Source organism: Marmota monax, unplaced genomic scaffold (assembly GCF_021218885.2).
Source record: "Marmota monax isolate L192 unplaced genomic scaffold, Marmota_monax_Labrador192_F-V1.1 WCK01_AAM20220418_F8-fsc00048, whole genome shotgun sequence".
Lineage (NCBI taxonomy): Eukaryota > Metazoa > Chordata > Mammalia > Rodentia > Sciuridae > Marmota > Marmota monax.
In genome coordinates this window covers 12622661-12643615 of record NW_026694895.1, presented here as the reverse complement: position 1 = coordinate 12643615, position 20955 = coordinate 12622661, and the positions used below count along the sequence as shown (strand labels likewise).

The following is a 20955-nucleotide window of genomic DNA, read 5'->3' as shown; positions in this document are numbered from 1 at the left end:
CCCACCATTTAAAGTCACAAAATATGGAAAACAAGTCAAGTATGCAAAGTTCCAAGGAGATAGAGAAACTCCTTCAGATTATTACATCATTTGTCTTTTGTGTCAGGAAATGTGTATATGATTTCATTGTTTGATTAAATGCCAAAAAAAGGCACATTGCTCTTATCTAACTGATTACAGATTTTATTCATATGAAAAAGTATTTGTTAATGCTTTACCATTAGGAGATTTTTTTTCCTCTTTCCTTTCTCTCTCTTTTTAAAGTTCTAAGCATGAATTTCTAATAATAATAATAATAATAATAATAATAATAATAATAACAAAAGAACAATATTATTATTATTATTATTATTATTATTATTATTATTATTATTATTATTATTCTAACTTCCCAGGCTTTATTTTACACTCACAATATATGGTACTCAAATTTCCCACAGTGAAACCCATTCCCTAATGATTATGTACCTGCAAACTGAGCAAACAACTTCTTTCTGTCTGGGTGACTAAGTGAGTGTGTGTGTGTATGTGTGCAAGATCTAAAATATATCAACTTTCAAAAATACTAGGGAAAATGGTTTTTAGGTGTTGTGTTACCTAAAAACAAAGGTTTTTGATATGTGTCTCCAGGGTATTACTAATCAGAGGAAAGAACAATTTAAATTCTGAGTCAAGTTTTGTAAGATAATGTTTCATTTTAATACCTTTATATAATAATTCATGTGTGTGTGTACATAAAGGTTCTACTGAGCAGATGAATTCCAATTTTCATAGGAAACAAAATAATATTTAATAAACTTGTATATTTATTAAATACATGAAAAAGTGTAAAGATGCAGTCCCATTGATGCTTTTATTTGCATCTGGGGGACCCTGAGTGACAGCTGTGGTTTCACAGAGAGATACCATGTGCTTTTCATGGTATAAACTAGCTGTCTGCATTAATAATAAGCTTGTGCTGAAGCCAATTTGAGGCTACATCGAGGGATTTCAAGGTCATTTGCCAATGGCCTGGCCTCCATTAACTTCTTCAGTAAAAGTCCCAATGATCCTTATTTTGGCCTTGAGTGTGGGTTATCAAAATCATCCCTCTTAATATTTCCACATAAATAGCTTGTTTCCTTAAATAGTCATTATGTTCAGTGTGGACAGTTTCTGAAAGCTTCTCAGTTCAATAGAAAAATGCATTTGGAAAAGTATGTTATTTTAAAATATATCTATATTTGGACAAAGAAGAATTTAAGAATGTTTTGAGTATTTAATTAGAAGACATTAAAGGCAACTAAATGTTCCCTTGTCATGGGGACCATGAAGTGATATAAAACAGTGAGACTTCCAAAAGATTGAGACTGTCAGTTTGCTAAAAGACAAGTAAGAAAGTGGGGTAAGTCATTATTCTATGTTCACATATGTAAGACGGTTAAAAAAAAAATCTTTCAATTGCTTAACATATTAAAAAAATTGATGTTAATCCCTTGAGCTTCTTCTTTTACCATACACTTTGGAAATCCCCCACCCCCGCCCCATAAATATGTTGTTATTTACATTAAAATTTGTAAAAAAAAAAAAAAAAAGAAAAGAAAAAAGAAACACTTTAACAAAAAGGGGTTGGAAAAAATTGGTGAGAAAGACCGAAGAGAAATAGATCTTATTTATTGTGTTATTTAAACCTGAGTTACATTACACCATCTTACATTTAAGAGGCAGCCTGCTAATGCAAGCAAGGGTGTCTCCTGCAACGAGACAAAGATTAATGCCATGTGTACTGATGATGCTCCACCACAATTCAGAATTCTGTGGCGCCATGACGCCCCTGTTTTATATGGTGGTTTGCCAAGAGAAAATTACTTAAACCAATTGTGAATGCATTCCTTTTTTACTTTTTATACAACCACATTTATGTAAGTAAATAGTATAATGAATATTTTTGAAATGATCCATCATTTTGAATTCACCTAGTTTGTATAAAATGCAATGTGCAGTTTTTTTCTCTTGCAAGAAAGACTTTCACATGGGAATGTTCATTTTTTTTTCCCTATGAAAAAAGATTTCTCATAGACAACCAACCACAACTGGAATAGATTCTTTTAAACATATTGTAATGTGAGAATTTTCTTCAGCTGGAGGGTGTTTTATTCTTTAAATTGAAAGCCGTTGTTCCTCAGAACTAGTATGACATTGTAATGCATGATGTGCTAGTCACTCTTTATATGCAGAAATTGATATGCTTCAAATACATATTAAATATTGAAATGTTATGTGATATTTGAAACTCCTCAGTGCTTCAGGTTTGTGGACTTGTTATCTGGAGTTACCTATCATACATATATGTGAGCTGCAAAGAGCATACAAGACTGAACTTGGGAATCACAGCTCTTTTTTCTAGACTCAACCTAACTTCTTTCTTAAAGATGTTGAATGTAGCCACCAATAGTTTGGGGTCAGTAACATATGTATCATAAAACCATCACTTCTCACATTCAACAATTAGCCCAATTTATTCATGAATGGTACAAAAAGAGAGTGAATGTTGAAACTAAAACTTACTTCATTTCTCCTTAGAGAGTAGTTTCTTCCAAAACAGAACTGAGATCATTTATAGGAGGTTTTGGTGAAGCTATTTTCTGGATTTGTTCATTACATTTTTCCAAAGGGGTTTTTAGTTTTATCAGCCAATGTAAATGGGCATACATGTGCAATCCCACAGAAACATTTCTTATGTATACAATTTGCCTATTGTTATTTTTAGTAAAAGGGGTAAATTAATATGTCAATGTTTAGAAGGAGAATTTAATTTGGGGTGCTTTGTGTCTTTGACCTGAAGACGCTTTCTCTTTTCCTTATTTCTTTTGAACATGTCCACTGTTTACACTTGCAATTTAGTTTTCTTATCTGTAGGATGAAGAGTAATATCTAATTTATAGGGTTTTGAGGATTAAATAAAAGGATATTTTATGTACAGGATGTATTTAATGCATATCTAATGCGTGATGGATCCTCCTGAATTTTATTCTTCCTCCCATGTGCTTCCTCTGCATCATGCACACTTTGTTCTAGATAAGTGAAGACCGGAGAGTCACTTCATACTGCCTTGGTCATGCTGTTCTTCACATGGTGCATGCCATGGTCGAACTACCTGAAATTTATAGTCTTTTGTGCTCATTATTTTTTCCATGAAAACTAGAAATTAATTCATTATATTTTAAAACAAATTAAAAAAATTTAATTTAATAATTAATTTAATAATAATAATTTAATAATTTAAATTAATTAATTAAATTAACTTAATAATTAATTTAATAATAATAATTTAATAATTATTATTATTAAATTAATAATTTAATAATTTAATTTCCTCTTCCATGGCTATTAAACTTCCTTAGACATCCTTGAACACTTTTTATTGCCTCTTCTTCCTTCACCAAAGACTACACTGGTGGAGATTGGTTCTCACAAATACTCAAAACTGTTGAAAAGGTGTCTAATATGTTTGATTTCCAATGGTAGGCACTTATGTGTAGATCTTAAACTTTTATATTCTAAGAACTTTTTTTTAAAAAACACAGGTTATATAACTCAAATAAATTCTAAATGCTATGCCACGCCACAGTGGCAGCCTACAAGGTTGTGTAGGTGTGTTATTTGCTGTACAATTTCAATTGTACTTTTCATCTCTGAGCCACTTTTTCCTCCAGAAATGGTATAGTTTATTCCTCATCAAAATCCAAGGTGGACCCTCATCAGAAAGATATTTGTTTAAGGATAAAATCTACCTCCATTAAAGTCTTAAGTGTAATTAGTATATACAAATCGAGAGTGAAAATGAATGTCTAGCTTGTCAGCTCAACTCAGGGACTTTGGCTATATGAATTTTTTGCTTTCCCCTCAGCTGTAAGACTTAGTGACTCCTGATGTGGTTAATCCTAATGTTTCCCCTGTTGTAGGTATTAATGTAAGTTACCATGACTAGGCTACACTTTTTATTACATGTTAAATTTCTTAGTCATCTTGGTATCTCCTCATTTTCTAGCAAAGTAGCTTGCATGAAATAGGTAGATAAAATTGAGTCTGGGAACTGAGGAAGGAGCACAATAAACTGAACTTCATAGTCAAACAGTGGAAGTACTGAGACAAGGCTATTTAACTCCAAACCCCTGCCATACATACATCATTAATTGTGTATGTATTATTTATCTTCATCATTCTAGCATTGCAAAATGAGGTTTTTATTGATCAAGTAATAATATTTGTGACCATGCAGGATTATCTCAGAACTTCCAGAGCAATCACACTGATAGGATGGTCTCAGCTGATCCCAACCAGACCTCCTAAATGAAACACAGTTTATTGGGTGTGAGAGACTTTCAAGTGAGCTCATAATCAATGTTCACTCCCTCTGTCCTTTATATGTAGTAAACATCTCATGGCAGCCAGAAGTGGCATGGAACCTCAGAGCATGAATCAAATCTCTTAGTTCTGGTGCTGGGCTTTGTTCTCAGTGTTTGTCTTTATCTTTCAGCTGCCTGGCAGTTGGGCTACATTTGTGGAAAGAAAAAGGTATGCACAGTTGAATTGAGACAAGGATTTCTCTATAACTGAAATCTGCATATATAAGCATGTTTGCTTTCAAAGTCTCTGAAACATTAACATCTTATTCAATGTGATATACAATTTAGCAGTTTGTAATATATGACTGTTTGGAGAATGTCTTTAGAAGTTTCATGATTGTGCCATGCATTTTGTATACACAGATTTCCCAAGATTTGCAAGGTCATGGATTTGATCTATCACCCTGATGTCATGATAATTTTGGCAAGTTTTCCTTGCCCATTCCTTGGATCTCTCCTTTTTTTCATACATAACCACTTCAGAGCTGGCTCATCAACTGTGCACAGTCCTGCCTCTTTCTTCGGAGAGTAAACATTTTGTCAAATGAAAACAGTTTTAAGACGAGGGTTTCCTTGGCCAGAGTTGAAATAAAAGCTTTGCCCTTATGCAATTAAGGGAGAGACATCTCTAGACATGTTTAAAATCTTTTAAATGTTCAATCTTTCCACAATCTCTATGTACCCTAGAGGAGCCAATGTCATCTCAATTATGAATTATAGGTGGAAAGAAAAAGACCAAATCCCTTCTTGTGCAGACTCCAAAGTGTTTCAAACCTCATCCATAACTCCTTGGTTTTTCTTTCACTTAATATTAAGTGTTCCATCATTATACTTTAACTTGCTATTGATGTGCTACTTTTTATTTCAAAATAGGAATGGGGGCCTAATTAATGATTAAGACCATTTTCCCCAATGTCCAATTCCTTCCTTGGGAATGATGTACCAGATTAGTTTATGGATTCAATTCATTAGTATATCTATATTTATAGGAACCTTAAACATATAGGTAATAGGACAGTCAGACATTATGTCCATTTCTCTCACTTCCAATTTTTTTTATATATGTAACTCAATTAAAATAGCATATAAGGCAGTCTGTAGAAATTAGCTATAAAAATGTTATAGATATCTTAAATGTGTATGTGCATTGTGAAGATGGTCTGTGTGGGTGCATGCATTTGCATCAAGAAAGCAGGGGGAATAGGGATGGGTGGTATATAGATATGTATAATTATTGAGAGCCTACTATTCCCATGCATGATTCTGACCACTGAATACATGGTAATATAGACATGATCTCTAATCCTATGGAGTCCATAGAAAAAGGTGAGTGATAGATACTGAATGAATAAATATATACTTTGATTCTGATAAATGCTAAGACATGAAATGGAACAATGACAAGAAGAGAGACTTCTGAAATTTAAAAAAAAAAAAATGACTGTAAAAAGAACTCTCTGAAATGATGAAAGAGAGCCGGTCACATGAAAAATTGAAAGAGAGCTTCAGAGGAGAAATTACAAAAACACAAAGATCCTTATGTGGGAACATATTTCTCCACAGTTACTTGGGTTGGGGATGTGAAGAAGACTGATGTGTTTGGTGTAAATTCTCTTGTAAAAGTGGCCAATTCAGTTGTAATGGTAAATTTGGATTGTCAACTTGATTGGATTAAGAGATGCCAAAGGTTAAGAGGCTTCCAGGGCATGTCAATGAAGGTGTGTTCTAGGAATGATTGGCATGTAGGGTAGGGAACTAAAGTGGAGACCCTCCCTAAATATGGACAACACCATCCAATAGGATGGTGGCTTGGGTGGAATAAAAAAAAAAAATTTGGAAGAATAAGGAAGCAGCTGCAGATGCAAGCTCAATTCTTCTTGAACTGGTTCTTGTTTGTTGCTGTAATCATCTGAGGATATCAGACTCTTGCTCCTTCAGTCTTCCAAAGTGAGCTCTGCCAGTGATTCTCCAGGGAGTTTTTAGAAGCCTTTGGTCTTGGATTGGGTAGCATCATTGATCCCTCTTATTCTGAGGCTTCAGCCTCTTAGACTGCATAGCTACTGCTTGGTCCAGTTCTCCAGCCCACAGACAGCCATTGTAGGCTCTCTGGCTGCTGGTCATGTAAGCTAATCGAATAAATCCCCTTCTTATTATCATAATTCCTATTGTTTCTATTCCTCTAGAGAATACTGACTAATACAGAAATCGGTATCCAGAGTGGGGCCATTGCTGTGACTTAACCTGACCATGTGGTTCAGAAGCTTTGGGAACATTCTGGACTTTGTTGGAGGAATTTCAAGATGCTTAGCAGTGCACGCAGGAAATGCTTTAGATGGTTGTAAGCAGAGCTTAATGTTCAATTCTGGAGGAATCACAGAAGACCAGAATGCCAGTAGAACCACAGACAATGAAGACAGGGCTCAAGAGGGTTCAGAGGACACTATTGGTAATTGGACTAGAGGCCATTACTATTATGTTCTTGCTAAGAAGTTGTCTGCATTTTGCCCATGTGGTAAGAGTTTCTGTGAGGCTGATTTTAAAAGTGATGGATTTCTTAATCTGGTGGAAGATTTCAAAGGAAGGCCTGGAAGGCCAAGCAACTTGCAACAGGTCAGACTCCCTGCAGGCAGCCCCTGAGAGGGCAAAGCATGGAGATGTGCAGAGGAAGCCGAAGCTACAGTGGAGACCTCCGAGATTAAGAAATTCCAGTAATGTGGGACACTGTCCTAGGAAAGCTCTAGAGATTGAACCAGACAAGTCAGTAGAAAGGCCACTTGGGCTACAACCAACAAGGTGTAGGGGCAGAGTTACAGAAGCCTTTTGGAGATGATATCATGCCATGTGCTCAAGATGCCACACACAGAACTACAGGACTTTTTGGCTGAGCTGGATTTCTATCTTGCTTTGGTCCCATCCCTTCTTCCTATGCCCCTATTTTTGTTAATGGAAATGTTTACTGTGTACCTTTTTATATTGGATATTTGTAAATTGCTTTTAATTTTATAGGAGCTCACAATGCAAGATGGTCTTGAGCCTCAGAGAAGATTTTGGACTTGAACTTTGAGTAATCTCAGAACTGTTGAGACAATAGGGACTCTGGGGAATGGACTAAATGTATTTTGCATTGTCAAATAAGCATGAGCTTTTGGGAGCCAGGGGATAGAATGTTATGGTTTGGATGTGAGGTGTCCCCCAAAAGTTCACATGTACAACCATGTGAGAGGATTCAGGGGGTAAATGATTGTGTTGCAAGAGCCTTAACCCAATCAGTGAAGTGATCGCCTGATGGGATTAACTGAGTGGTAATTGAAGGGAGGTGGGGCATTGGAGGCATGGCTTTGAGATGTATATTTGTATCTGTCAAGTGGAGATCACTCTCTTGGCTTTCTCATCATAACATGAGCTACTTCTCTCTGCCTTGCTCTTCCACCATGATGTTCTGCCTTACCTGGAGCCATGAAGAATGGAGCCAGCCTCCTTATGTACTGAAAGCTCTGAAACTGTGAGCTCTCAAATAAACTTTTCCTCTTCTGCAGTTGTTCTGGGTTAGATCTTTTCATTACAACAGTTAAAAAAAAAAAAAACAAAAAACAAAACCTGACTTATACATCAGTAAAGTTTAATAAAGTGATTGTTTACAAAGCTATAGGCAACACCCATGTTAAGAAGGTTAGGTGCAGTAGCCAGTCATTTGGAAGAGGAGGAAGGTTTTACCAATCTAAATATAAAGGTATAAAAGAAGAATAGGTTACAGGATCTCAGAGAGGGGATCTAATGGAGAGGGCTGACGACTGCAGTGGTAATCTGCAAAAGACAACTTCAATCACTCCTCAGTCATCTGGAATAAATACCTTAGCCTCACTCTCCTCTAGTTCTTGATCTACTCTATTGATAAAGTCAAATAGAAGCTAGAATCTGGAGACTCAAGGGTATTTGTTGATACCAACCACCCTGGTTACTTTAAAAGGCAAAGAGAAGATTGAAAATGATTCAGAGTTGGAATGACAGAACCATGAAAAACATTCAGTTGGTCTGTTTTGAATTTCTTCTACAGTGCTAATCACTGATTCAGTGGGGCATCTTCCAAGGTGCAGAGGCTAATGGGGTATCACAGTAATTCACCATATATTTGGATGACTCTGACATTGGTAGAACATATGATAACCTAGTGGTCAGGCAGTGTTCATGTTTCTTCCTAGGTAACTATACTGATGAATAATTTCAGTGAAGAATTTTGCCCCTAGAGCAATATAGGTAGCCTCTAAGGTTACTGTCTACCAGTAACTTAATGTCAATTTTTACATTTCCTATTTTGAGAATTGAGCCTTCAGAGGCTAAAAAGAAAGTATAATAGTGAAGTGTAAGTTATTCATTTCTTGTTTGAAATAAACTTGAAATTTTAGAAAATCAAAGTGGAATTATTTTATTCTTAGATTCCATTTTGGATATTGCCTCATAGGTAACTGCATTTGTCTAATGATTTTCCAATACTGACTTCGCAGCACAGCATACAAAGGAAAAGTATAACAGTCTGCTTAGCTGCCATAGCCAATCATACAGACTAGGTGGCACAAACAGTAGAAATTAATTTTCTCAAAGTTCTGGGGACTAGAGTTCCAAGGTCAAGAGGCTGTCAGGGTTGGTGTATGGTAAGACTTCTTTCCCTGGTTTCTAGGCAGTCACCCATTGATAGAGCTTCAACATAAGAATTTGGGGTGGACACAATTCAGTCTACAATAGAGAGTACTGTCTTAATTAAGGCTCGGGCTAGCTATCTGTAACTAGACAATGTCATAACAAAATGCCAGATTGGGTGGCTTAAATAACACAGGTTTATTTTCTCAAGTACCTAAAGGTTGGAAGTTCAAGATCAAGGTGTGGACAAGGTTGTTCCTTTGAAGCTTGCAAATAGCTGTTTTCTTCCAGTGTCTTTATATGGTGCCTGTGTGTGGTGTCATCTTTATCCAAATCTCCTGTTCTTATAAGAGCATAAATCATAGTAGAGTAGGACCCTCCTTAAAGATACCATTTTTATCTTATTTCTTTAAAGGTTCTATTTCCAAATTCACATTCTGAGATATGGGAGAAGGAGCATTGTGTCTTTAACCTCCAAGTTTTGGAAGCATGTAAGCAAATGACAAATACCATACAGGACATCCATTGAAGGAAGATTTTGAATAATCTGGCATTTAAGAGGGTAAGTGTTTGTGGTCATCTCGGCAACATATTTGTTGAAAGGTAGAGTCAGGGAAAGAAGACTGGATAGGGAAAACAGAATCCACTGGGCATCAACATTATCCCTACACTGTTGCCCAAGAACAATGGAGCCTAGTTCATTAATGGATCACTGAGCAGCAGCAATGCAGCCCTTCCTCCCACTCTCCACACACTAAGCTTTGTGCAACTGATTATTTCAACTTTTGATTTTTTTTTGCATTTCTTCTGCAAATAATGGTGCACTAGTGTGCAAACAGTTACACTACGATATCTTCTCATATCTGTCTGTTCTCGTTCAGCCAATTGAATTCAACTTTAGCAAGCTACCATTAAATTTTGATGACCTTAGTGCATTGGGGACAGTTTAAAACCAAGCAAACCAAATCACTCACTACAAAAAAGATTGGACTCAATTTGTGCCAGCTAGAAATATGACTGCCTTTCAAGTATGGGTCCCCAACAGTGCCATAAAGTGATTATAGAGTTAACAGCTCAAGGCCCTGCTTCTGGAAGATGTCAAATGGTATTATACCTGGCACAGCATGGTTCTTGTTTTGGTGTAAGGAGGCACTTGTTTTCAGTTTGTATTATGAGTGAATGCAAATCTGTCAAATTGTATTTAAGGTCCCCCTTTTATCACAACTGCTCAGAAAGCAGTCGTCCTATGGAGAGAAAATAAGATAGTGTGTGCTGGAAAATATCAAGTGGCTTTCTTGGGGAGCAGAGTAGTTTTAGCTTTTGCCATTTTCCATGGTGTAAACACTCCTACTGTGGCCAATTTTAAGCCACTGCCATAGTGGCTTAAAATTGGCCGATTTGGAAAGAGATGTATATAACCACCTCTGGCAAGTGGTAGAAACCAATTCCAGCTTACCATTGGTAGTGGGTGGAACTAAGATGCCTAGCCCACAAGTTCAAGCTACACCTTATCAATCTGAGTGTCAACACAGACACCAATACTCTTCAGAACATATGCAGAGCAGTTCAGTCACATAGAATTCTGCTGATGACCACTCCAATAATGCAATTGATAAAAACCATTGTTTGGGCAAATTAACAAGCACAGAAAAATTTTTCTAATATTAGCAATGCAAACCTTAAAGAAAGGAGAAACTATGAGACAAGAAAACTGAGCAACCTTGTGAAAGGATTCATACTAATATGGTCAATATTTTTTTCCTGAACACAAGAGACTTTTTTTTTTAAATCTTTATTTTTTAGTTGGACACAATATCTTTATTTTATTTATTTATTTTTATGTGGTGCTGAGGATCAGACCCAGGGCCTTGCACATGTTAGGTGAGTGCTCTATCACTGAGCCACAACCCCAGCCCCAAAATACTTTTATTCTTTCTTTTGGGGGGAGGCAGGAGAAAGGTTGTTGATTTTTTAATTTGGTTTGTTCCATTCTTATGATCAGAAATGGGATTAGAATACATTCTGTGTACTGTAAAGTATGTAACTATATATTGTAAGCTGTACACTTTTTCAGCCCAGAAGGTGAGCCTAGTCATTTCCAGAGAATCACTTCCTAGTCTAGGTATATAGAGTCCATCTAAGTATTGTTATAAGGAGCTAGTTGGCTTGAACCTACCTGCCTGCATAGTATATTTAAGATTACAAAGCAAAACTGAAGATCCTCTCCTCTCCTGGTGTCTTTATTTCAAATATTTTTGTTGTTGTTGTTGTTATCAGGGTATGTCACACATTATATCTGAAAATTCCTTTCTCTGAGTTATTAAAACCCAGAGGGGCAAAGAGGCCATCATTTTTCATCTTGCCACTAGTGTGTCTCTGTGGATAGAGAGGTTGGGCACAGCAGTAATGGTCCCACATGAGAACAGGGATGGCCACTTTCTTTGTTTCTTCCTTAGCTAACGTCCCTCTGCGAAGTCTTTGTGAGCACTCTATTCTTTGGACTGGCTTCACTAAAGGTGCCAGGGACTTGCCTCTGCCTCAACTTCTCACAGTACCTTCTGCTGCTTCTATACATTGACTCTTGGCAGATGATAATTTGCCATTTGGGATAATTATTTTTCTGCATAGTGATCCAATTTAGTTTTATATAATAAAGTTCAAATCAATAAAATGTGGTTTCATAGAAAGCAGCAAACATGTTCTAGCTTTGGCTCTATAAATTCCAAGACTGCTATCATGCTCCATAGAGTGTCCCCATAAACTTGATAATCTGGATTTCTTATATTAAAACATAAATATGGGGCTGAGGTTGTGGCTCAGTGGTAGAGCGATTGCCTAGCAAGTATGAGGCACTGGGTTTGATCCTCAGCACCACATAAAAACAAACAAACAAACAAATGAAGGCACTGTGTCCATCTACAATTAAAAATATTTAAAAGTTAGATATATTTTTAAAATATTTTTTCTCCAGTTGCAGGTGGACACAATAACCTTCATTTTATTTTTATGTGGTGCCCAGGATCAAACCCAGTGCCTCAAGCATGCTAGGTGAACATTCTACCACTGAGCCACAAACCTAGCCCCCAAAAGTTACATTTTTATTGTGCTTAAATATATAACTTATTAAATAGCAATGAATATTTGTGTAGTTTTTAAAGATTATGAAGTCTAATTCAGATGTATTAGATTATTTAATCACAATACTAACCCTGTGACATCGATAGGAATTATCTCATTAATCCCATTAGTTGATTAGAAAATTAAATTTCAGAAAGATTAAGTCATTTTCCTAAGGTTATGTGGTTGGTAAGGGAGAGAATGAGAACTTGAACCTGTATCTTCTGACTGTAAATCTTTATAATCCATGTTCCTTCTAAAATATACAAGGGATTAGCATACTTAACTTGAAAGATCTCTCAGAATTTTTATTTCAGAATCTCAACCAGAGGCCCTTTAAAATCAGGTTCCTTTTCTGTGTTTATATTTCTCTGATATTTTTGTATATATCACTCTACTTGAAAGAAAATAGATTGTACATTTATTTCTGAAAAGTAGCTGCTTAAGGTTTGGCACAGACTGGTATTTTATTCCAGGAAAAAAATCTTAAAGTTTTAGAATTGTGTAGAACAATTTAAAAAAAATACTAAAATGTATATTTGCTTCACAGTTAGAAGTCTTCACTGTTTCAAAGTTATGAACAGCTCACCTACAATGCATTTTCTTCCTTCCTTCTCTCCTCCCTCCCTCTTTCCCTTTCTTCTTCCCTATCCTCCCCACTTTCTCTGCCCTTCCCTTTCCTTTCCTTCCCCCGTCCTTCCATTTTTTAGGAATATTGATACATTGATGAAATGGTACTTGAAGTGCATGAAGTATGAATCCAATATTTTGTTTTGGATGGGTATCCATGCGTCCAGAAAATTTATAGAATAGTTGGATTTTCTGCACTAATTTGAGGTGATGTTTTTATTGTAAACTCAATTTCTATATTTATTAGACTTGTTTTTGTATTTCTTATAACAAAGTTTGTTGATATTTATGTGATAATTGAATGCTGTTTTAATTATTGAGGATTTAGAATATGTTCTAACATTGTAGAACTAATTTACATTAGGGCTTTTTCTGTATTAGATGTTCATGGATATTCTTGTGTACTTTTATTCTCATGTAGATTTTATGATTATTTTGGCTAGTTCTGTGTTAGCTTTCTGTAACTGTGGCAAAACACCTGAGATAAATGAATGACTTATAAGAAGGAAAGGTTTATTTTGGTGAATGGTTTCAAATCATTGTTACTTGGCCCTATTGTTTTGGCCCCGTGGCATGTCATGACAATAGCAAGTGACAGAGGAGAACCACTTACCTAATGACAGCCAGGTGGCCAAAAGTGAGAGAGAGTGTCTGGGATCCCAATATCTCTGGAGATAACTCCAATGACCTAACTTCCTTCCATGAGACTCCATTAAAAAAAATTGTATTGATTCTTTTTACTTATACATAACATTAGAATTCATTTTGACATAATTATAAAAGCATGAAATATAATTTGCTCTCATTCAGTCCCCAGTACTTCCTTTCCCTCCCCTTCTTCCTGTCCCTGTTCCCTTCCTTCCAACCTATTGATGTGTCTGCTACTTATTTAAGATTTTTTTTTTAAGTTAGTGTCTTGGGGTTGTATGTAAGAGTGAGACTTAGTGTGGTCTATTCATGTGTGTACATAGGAAAGTTAGGTCAGACTCATTCTGACCTAATGAGTGAGTTCTCCCTATATCTACCTTCCTCCTCCTTACCCCCTTCTTCTATTCCACTGATATTTCTTCCATTTCAATGGAATTCCCTCCCCCACCCCCCCTTTTCTTTTCTTCTTTATTTTGGACTAGCTTCCACATGTGGAGAGTCCTCAAAAAAACTAGGAAGGGGACCACTATATGATCCGGCTATCTCACTCCTCAGTATGTATGCAAAAGGTCTGAAATCATCATACTGTGGAGATGTAGCCACACCAGTGTTTATAGAAGCCCCGTTTCTTAAAGGTTCTACTGCCACCAGACAGTACCACATGGTGAAGACCAAGCCATTAACACATGTGCCCTTGGGGGACACTTCCAAATGATAAAGAGTTCTTAAAACAGGAAAAGATTTGTTAAAAAAAAAGTATACATTAACTTCAGATAAATTGACATTTTTATAAGGTTGTGACTAGGGAAAGTCGCGTTTTCCATTCACCTCACTCTTCTTTCATCCTGCATTGGCATTAACGTAATTTCTGAACATTTTTTGGTTATGCCTCATTATGTTTTTTGACTTCTATTTTCATTTCTTTTCTTCAGTGTTTTTTGGTCAGCACCTTTCGTTCCATGCTAATCATTGTGGTGATATTGGATATTGTTTTTTTTTTTTTTTCCTGTATCTAGTGAAATCCAGATTTTAAGTATAATGCTATTTTGGAAGAAAGAATGTATTTTGATTATCTTATTAATGTATTTTCATTTTATTGTTTTATAAAAGCCAAACCAGGTTAATACATTTGACAAACGAAAATGAAAACAAAAACTTGTGCCTAGCCAAGATTATTTAAAATTCTAAAGATAAACAAAGCTCGTTCTGGGTATTCATGCTGTAGAAAAGGGGCTGATATCATAAAGGTCTTTTAGAAATCAATAATTTAAAAGAACCAAAAATTTAAGAGAAATATAAAGTTTGTGCATAGGAAACACACCATTGTCTCTTATATATGAACAGATGCTCTATAACACCCATAATAAAAGCTATACCAATTAAACAGTGTCATGATACCAGAGTTATTCACTTACAGAGTAGCAAAAGTCAAAAGTTTGTTTAAATTGTTTGTTGGTGAGGCCGTGGGGAAATAGGAATTGATGTGACACTGTGAAAGGCCTTTATCTATATTACAATTAAAAATGCAAAACATCCTAATTCATCAAATTTATTTCTAGCATTTTTGAGATATCATTGCATAAGTACAATATGGTGTATAGACAAGTATGACATGACTACATTGTTTGTAGCTATAAATACCTGGAAACAACATAAATGTCTATGTTAATTGTCTCTATTAAATGATTGGTTAAATTATTATGTACATTTCAACAATGGAATACTATGCAACTCTAAAGAATGTGAAAAATCTCTGCTTATACCAAAAAAAGAGCAAGGTTCAGAGTAAGCAATGTGCTATGTTTTGCTTAGAAAAGGAAGAAATGAGAACATAGTTTTATATGTGATTATAAATTGTAAAATTCTGAAGAATTAGCAAGGAATTAATGACAGTGTTTACTTTCATGTGTGGTGGTATGGAACTAAACCTCGAGGGCACAAAACTAAACACTTCTGCCAGCAAAGAAAGGCCTCATTACTCTGTATTACTAAGTTGCTTGTCTATCTTCTCCAGAGACTATAAGACATGTAAGGGTGGGGGCACTATTTTTTGTTAATTATCATATTCCAAGGAATCTTATTCCTAGTATACTTATCAAATGGAATTTTAAAGTTTTTTGAGCTATTTTTGAATATATCATCTACTCAAAATTATATTTAAAAAGACATGTCTATTTTGCAACATTTATTTTGGAGAAAACTAGGTCAGTAAACTGGTTCTTAATTAGAGATCACCTAAACTGGTTTCTTATTTAGGTGATTTTAGTCTTTTTTTTTTTTTTTTGCTACATCAAATCTAAAATAAATAGAAGGAAATCTGGGTGAATAAAGGAAGTTCCCTAGAATAAGGTGAATAAAGAAAGACCAATTATATGCTATCATAGGAAATTACTCAAAATAGAATTTGGCGTTTTCTATTTTTAAAATTCTTGGAGAGAAATCCAATTAAATTTGAAATCATATTTTTCCATTGACTTTAATTTGATGTAAAATAAGGCTCCCATGACTGCCAGATATTTTAGTAAATTCATAAATAATATTCAGAGTAAGTATTTTACAAAAAACTTACCTGTTTTAAAAGAATGTGCAGAAGGTAGTTAAGACACTCTCCATACGATTCTTGGTGTGTTCTTCAAGGCAAAAGTTCCTGCAAAGGCAGAGGTTATTCTCACTTGTCCCATTCTCACCTCATAGATTGCATTTGGGGAATGCCAGTCCGTGGACAGAGAATGCCTCCAAAGGACACAGGGCCTTAGGGAGGACCATGGGTTCAGCAGCAGTTCTGGGGCTTGTTCTGATGTGCTAATCCTGTGACTGCTTCTTGGCTTTGCCCATAGCCTTGGCTCCGACTCCCGGCTTGGATCTTGGGCCTTGGCTTGGTTAACTCTCTGACTTCTGGTTCTGAACGCTGGCTGTGACCCCAGAATAAATACTTGCAACAACCTCATTAGAACTCCTGGTCTGTGGTTCTATCCTGGTTTCCTGGCCCTAGGCTGCTTCTCTAATGCCAGCTCACAGACTTGAGACTTGGTCCAGAGCTGCATGGGAAAGAATTTTAGTAAACTGTGAAGGACTATACAAGTGCAAGAGAGGAATATTATTTCCAGTCAATCTTCTGGCAAAGGCAGTGGTCAGGAATGTGATTGTATGATAAGGGGAAAGATGTCCAAGCCTTTTGATGATACACATGAAGAACTAGGCTAGAGACCCTTTGCTTTTGGATCTATGTTTGAAAGATTAGCTTAATCTCTGTATAATAGATTCATTCCATTGAGGAAAAAAAAATATCATTTTCAAATCCATCTGCTGATGACTTTTGTCCTATGATTCAGACCAATAAGACCACACAGCCTACCTCAGGCCCCACATGTGGATGTCCACCCAGTAACTGTGACAAAGGAGACTAATACTGAACTCATCCTATTCTTTCTCTGGCTCCTGGCCTCAACTTTTTGCCCCTTTGGTGCTCTCCAGCTCAGGGAAAGGTACCACCATCTACTAATGGTCCAAGTAAGAGACTTTACATTAGCTTTACTTTTCCTGCCCTGGTTCTCAACTAATCACAGTTCTGTTTATCTCCTTTGATTCTTCTCTCTTCTATTCAACTACCACTGCCTTTTGGTTGGCCACCCTGTTTCCAATTCTTCCTTTCTATAGTATCACATGGACATGGAAGTGACATTTGGAAAATACACATCCCGTTGTGTCACTTTTGGAGTACAATTCCCACCAGGTGGAATAACCATTCTTCATTGACTGGTAGCTTAAGACCTAACTCTCTAGATTCAAGCCTACATGTCAAAAGGTCCGTTTCTTCCTTAAAACTCAACATTGGTGTCTCTTCCCTTTTTTGACACCACTTCTTCCATCAAAAGGGCTTATTACTCTGAGTTGTCAATTTCCTTGTCTATCTTCTCCAAAGAGTATAAGACACTTAAGGATAGGGACAGTATGTTTTGTTAATTTTCATGTTTCTAGTACCTTATGTGAGCCAGAAATATAGTAAGTGTTCAATAATTACATATGAAATAACTGATTGAATTCATAAACCTTCAAAATAAAATGTAAAATAATTTAAGTACTGAAACTGGTAAATATCTATTAATTCTTGGGACTAGTCAATTGAGAGAAATATACAGATAATTAAACAACAATAGCAAAAAGTCACCCAGAATAAAAATGGAAAGGGCATTAAAAAATAAAGACAATAGAATGAGGACTTTGCTAAATCTACTTGAGGTAAAGTACAAAAAGAGAAAGGATGTGTTCTTCACTTGTATTCTCCGAGAGAGAGAGAGAGAGAGAGAGAGAGACACCAACCAATCCACAAAGATAACTTGGTTTCTTAGACTTAGCAGTTCTTGTGTAAAAAAGAAGGTGACTGAATATCCTTGAAATGTTTTGTTAATGTAAGATTCTGAATGTCTGATGGGTGTGAAGAATGAATGTCTGATGGGTGTGAAGAATTAACATTGTATTATGTATAGACATAAATAGGTGCTGTTTTTTTGACATTTCACCATCAGGTAGAATTAGGTTGTACACAACTTCCCCATCAATGACCTTCCAATAGAGGAGATCTTACTGTTAAACAAAGTCTAATTTGCACCAAACAACTGAGCATAGTTTTTCAAACTAAACTTTGTAAGACTGGCAAGAAGGTCAGGTTGTAAAATTCCAAGAATCCTGCCATATTATGATTTATCTTTATCTGGTTAAAACTTTCCTGTAAGTGAACTGAATATTGTGTATTTATTTGAAATTTAAATATTTTATCATATCTTCTTTTATCACATATGAAGTTATTGGATATTATTTTTCTACTAAGGATTATTGAGCAAAGAGAACTTGGGTCTTAGCCAATCTCAAGCTGTGGAGTGGCCCTGATATTTACCAGGATTTCAGAAATACAATGGTAGTATAAATATAGCTTTTCTAAACTTAACCTCACCTGTTATTATCTTCTTTATTTCTTTTAGTCAGGAAAATACTAATTCTATTCTAAGGAAATTAGGAAATAAAAAGAGTTTGTTTCCATCTAGGAAATTCTTTTCAGTAATAAAATCTTCTCAATAACTTCTTTTTATAGTTTTTGTCTTATATCTGCATCTAAAGTTGTCACTATTTCTGTTACATTGTTTAACAAAGTACACATATTGAAATTATTGCCTTTCAGAACAGTGGGAAAAGAAGAAATCACTATTAAGAAGTTTGTATTAAAATTGCTCTTTACTCAGAGATTCCCTTACTATATAAGACCAGGTCTCTCAACCTGGCTATGATTGACATTTGGAGTTGAATAATTCTTTGTTATGGAGATGGCCCTCAGCATTATAATCATTTTCTTCCATCCACAAGGTACCAGCAACACTTCCCATTCCAATGGGGTGATCAATTTCTGTCCAGACATTGCCCAGTGTTTCCTAGAGGCAAAATTATCATTGGTTGAGAAGAAAGCTTTAAAGTTATAGCTCATTCTTGTTGACACCAACTTCATATAGTAGAGGCTATGAGGTAGGTAGTTGTTTTAATCAGCTTTTTCATCACTGCGATCAAAAGACCTGACAAGAACAACATAAGGGAGGAAAAATTTCAGAGGTTTCAGTTCAGACAAAGCTGACTGCAGGAGGGGAGACAGGACATCATAGCAGAATATAGTGTAAAGGAGGAAAGTAGATTAGCACATGACACAAGGAAGCAGAGGGAGCCCTAGCTCACAAGGAACAAAATTTATACCCCAAAGCATACCCTGGTGACCCTTCTAGTCACATCCTACCTGCCTACATTTACCACCCAGTTAATTCCTATCAGGGAATTAATGCACTAATTAGGTTAAGACTCCATAACCCAATCATTTCACCTCTAAATTTCTTGCACTGCTTACACATGAGCTTTTTGGGGGACAACTCATATCTAAATGGTAACAGTACTTAAAAGTACTTCTCTTTTCAAATTAGTAAATAAAATTGCTCTCTCTGTGTTTTAAATAGTTATCTTCATAAAGAAAGTTTCAGGGCATTTACTATGTTTTCAACTTTGAGGTATTGCAGTTTACCTAAAAGAAATGCACAGCTTGGCTTCTGCACTAGTGAAGGTTTAAATCAAATTTGAGAAAAGAGATCAATACTCAAAGAACATGAGAGACTAATGGAAGACAGAATATACTGGCAAGAGACTAAAAGGCAGAGTGGTCACATTCCAAATTGTATGGCACAAGCTATGGTTATGTGATTGATCTCCTGATTTGATGTTCTCTTGAAGGTTCTATGACCTATTTTGACATGTAGGCAGTGGTGAAATGCTGTTTATTAACTCAAAGCTTTCTGCTATGATATTCAATAACAAAGAGAACAGTAAGAAAATATTCTGTTTAAACAAGCCAGATCACTTTTACATGTGACAGCCAAGCCATGCTGGAGAGAAGGCGCTGAGCCTGGTTACGTTAGTAACCCAGTGGTAACTGAAGGAGACAAATCTAACCAGGCATGGAGAGTCTATGGCTGACATGTGAGCTGGTGCGTTTAGAATGAGGGCGCATTAATGGAGATCAAACCATGTTTTTCCACTAACTTCAGACCTTAGCTATTTAACAATTATAAAACTTTCCTAACATTTACGAGTTTCTAAACACATTTATTTTCTTTTATTCTGCAAATTCCCCACTAGTAATGAAATGATTTAAGTCATTTTATGTTTTTGTGTTATCTAATAACATTCAAAGACAAAAAAACAAAACAAAACAAAACAAAACAAAACCAAAAAGACAACCTTTGCTTTTAACTGTTAAAATGCTGGTAAAATGGCTCATATCAAATTCTCATATGAAATCTTCACTGATATTAATAATGGAAATATGAAGGATATAAGTATGATGCATTTCTGTATGTATATGTAAAAATTTTTTAAACCAAATAATACAGGTTAGAAAAACTCACAATCATTTGATCTTACAGTGAATTTTGATGTTATAGTGACAGAATTTAGTAAATACAAAGAATGTAGAGACTGTTGAGTTGATGGAGGTTACTATGACTACACACAAATATTTTGTCACCTTCACCTTCTGGTCCTGTGGCAGAATTTACACATCTCTACCAGCTAAAACTAGGTGTAGTCACATGAACTGCTTTAATTAATGAAGCATGAGTATGGTCAAAATTTTAAGAAGCAGTGGGTGATTTTCCCGTGTCCTTGTGATCAGTCGTATTTCACACTAGTAGTAGTTACATTATCTTGAAGTAAGGATGATGACCAAGCAGAAAAATGACTCCCGTTGACCTACACAACATCTAGAAGAAAGGAGATACCAAGATTTTGTTCAAACATCAACTATAAATGTTCCAACAGATACACATATAGCCAGTGAGATTTAGTGATTGGTTGTTAGCACAGCATAATCTGGACCATTCTGTTTGATATAAAGTCCAAATTTCACATTTTGCCATTGAGTCAACTGAGGCCTAGAGAAGTCACAGCACTTGACTGCGATTGCCAGCAAGATGGCAGAATCAATTCCAGAATCAACATCTGCTGTCTG

At 35.7% G+C, this 20955-nt stretch overlaps 1 long non-coding RNA gene across 4 annotated transcripts in view; it reads right to left on the bottom strand.

The window, feature by feature from the left end:
* Positions 1–16340, bottom strand: part of LOC124080888 (uncharacterized) — a 64043-nt gene extending 47703 nt beyond the window's left edge. For 2 of the 4 annotated variants that reach the window (XR_009225168.1, XR_006847883.2), the window contains exon 1: positions 15988–16335. This is a non-coding gene — a long non-coding RNA (uncharacterized LOC124080888). Of the gene's footprint in view, positions 1–15987 lie in introns of all 4 variants that reach the window. The other 2 variants (XR_009225170.1, XR_009225169.1) reach the window with 2 other exon arrangements.
* Positions 16341–20955: the final 4615 nt, after the last annotated feature.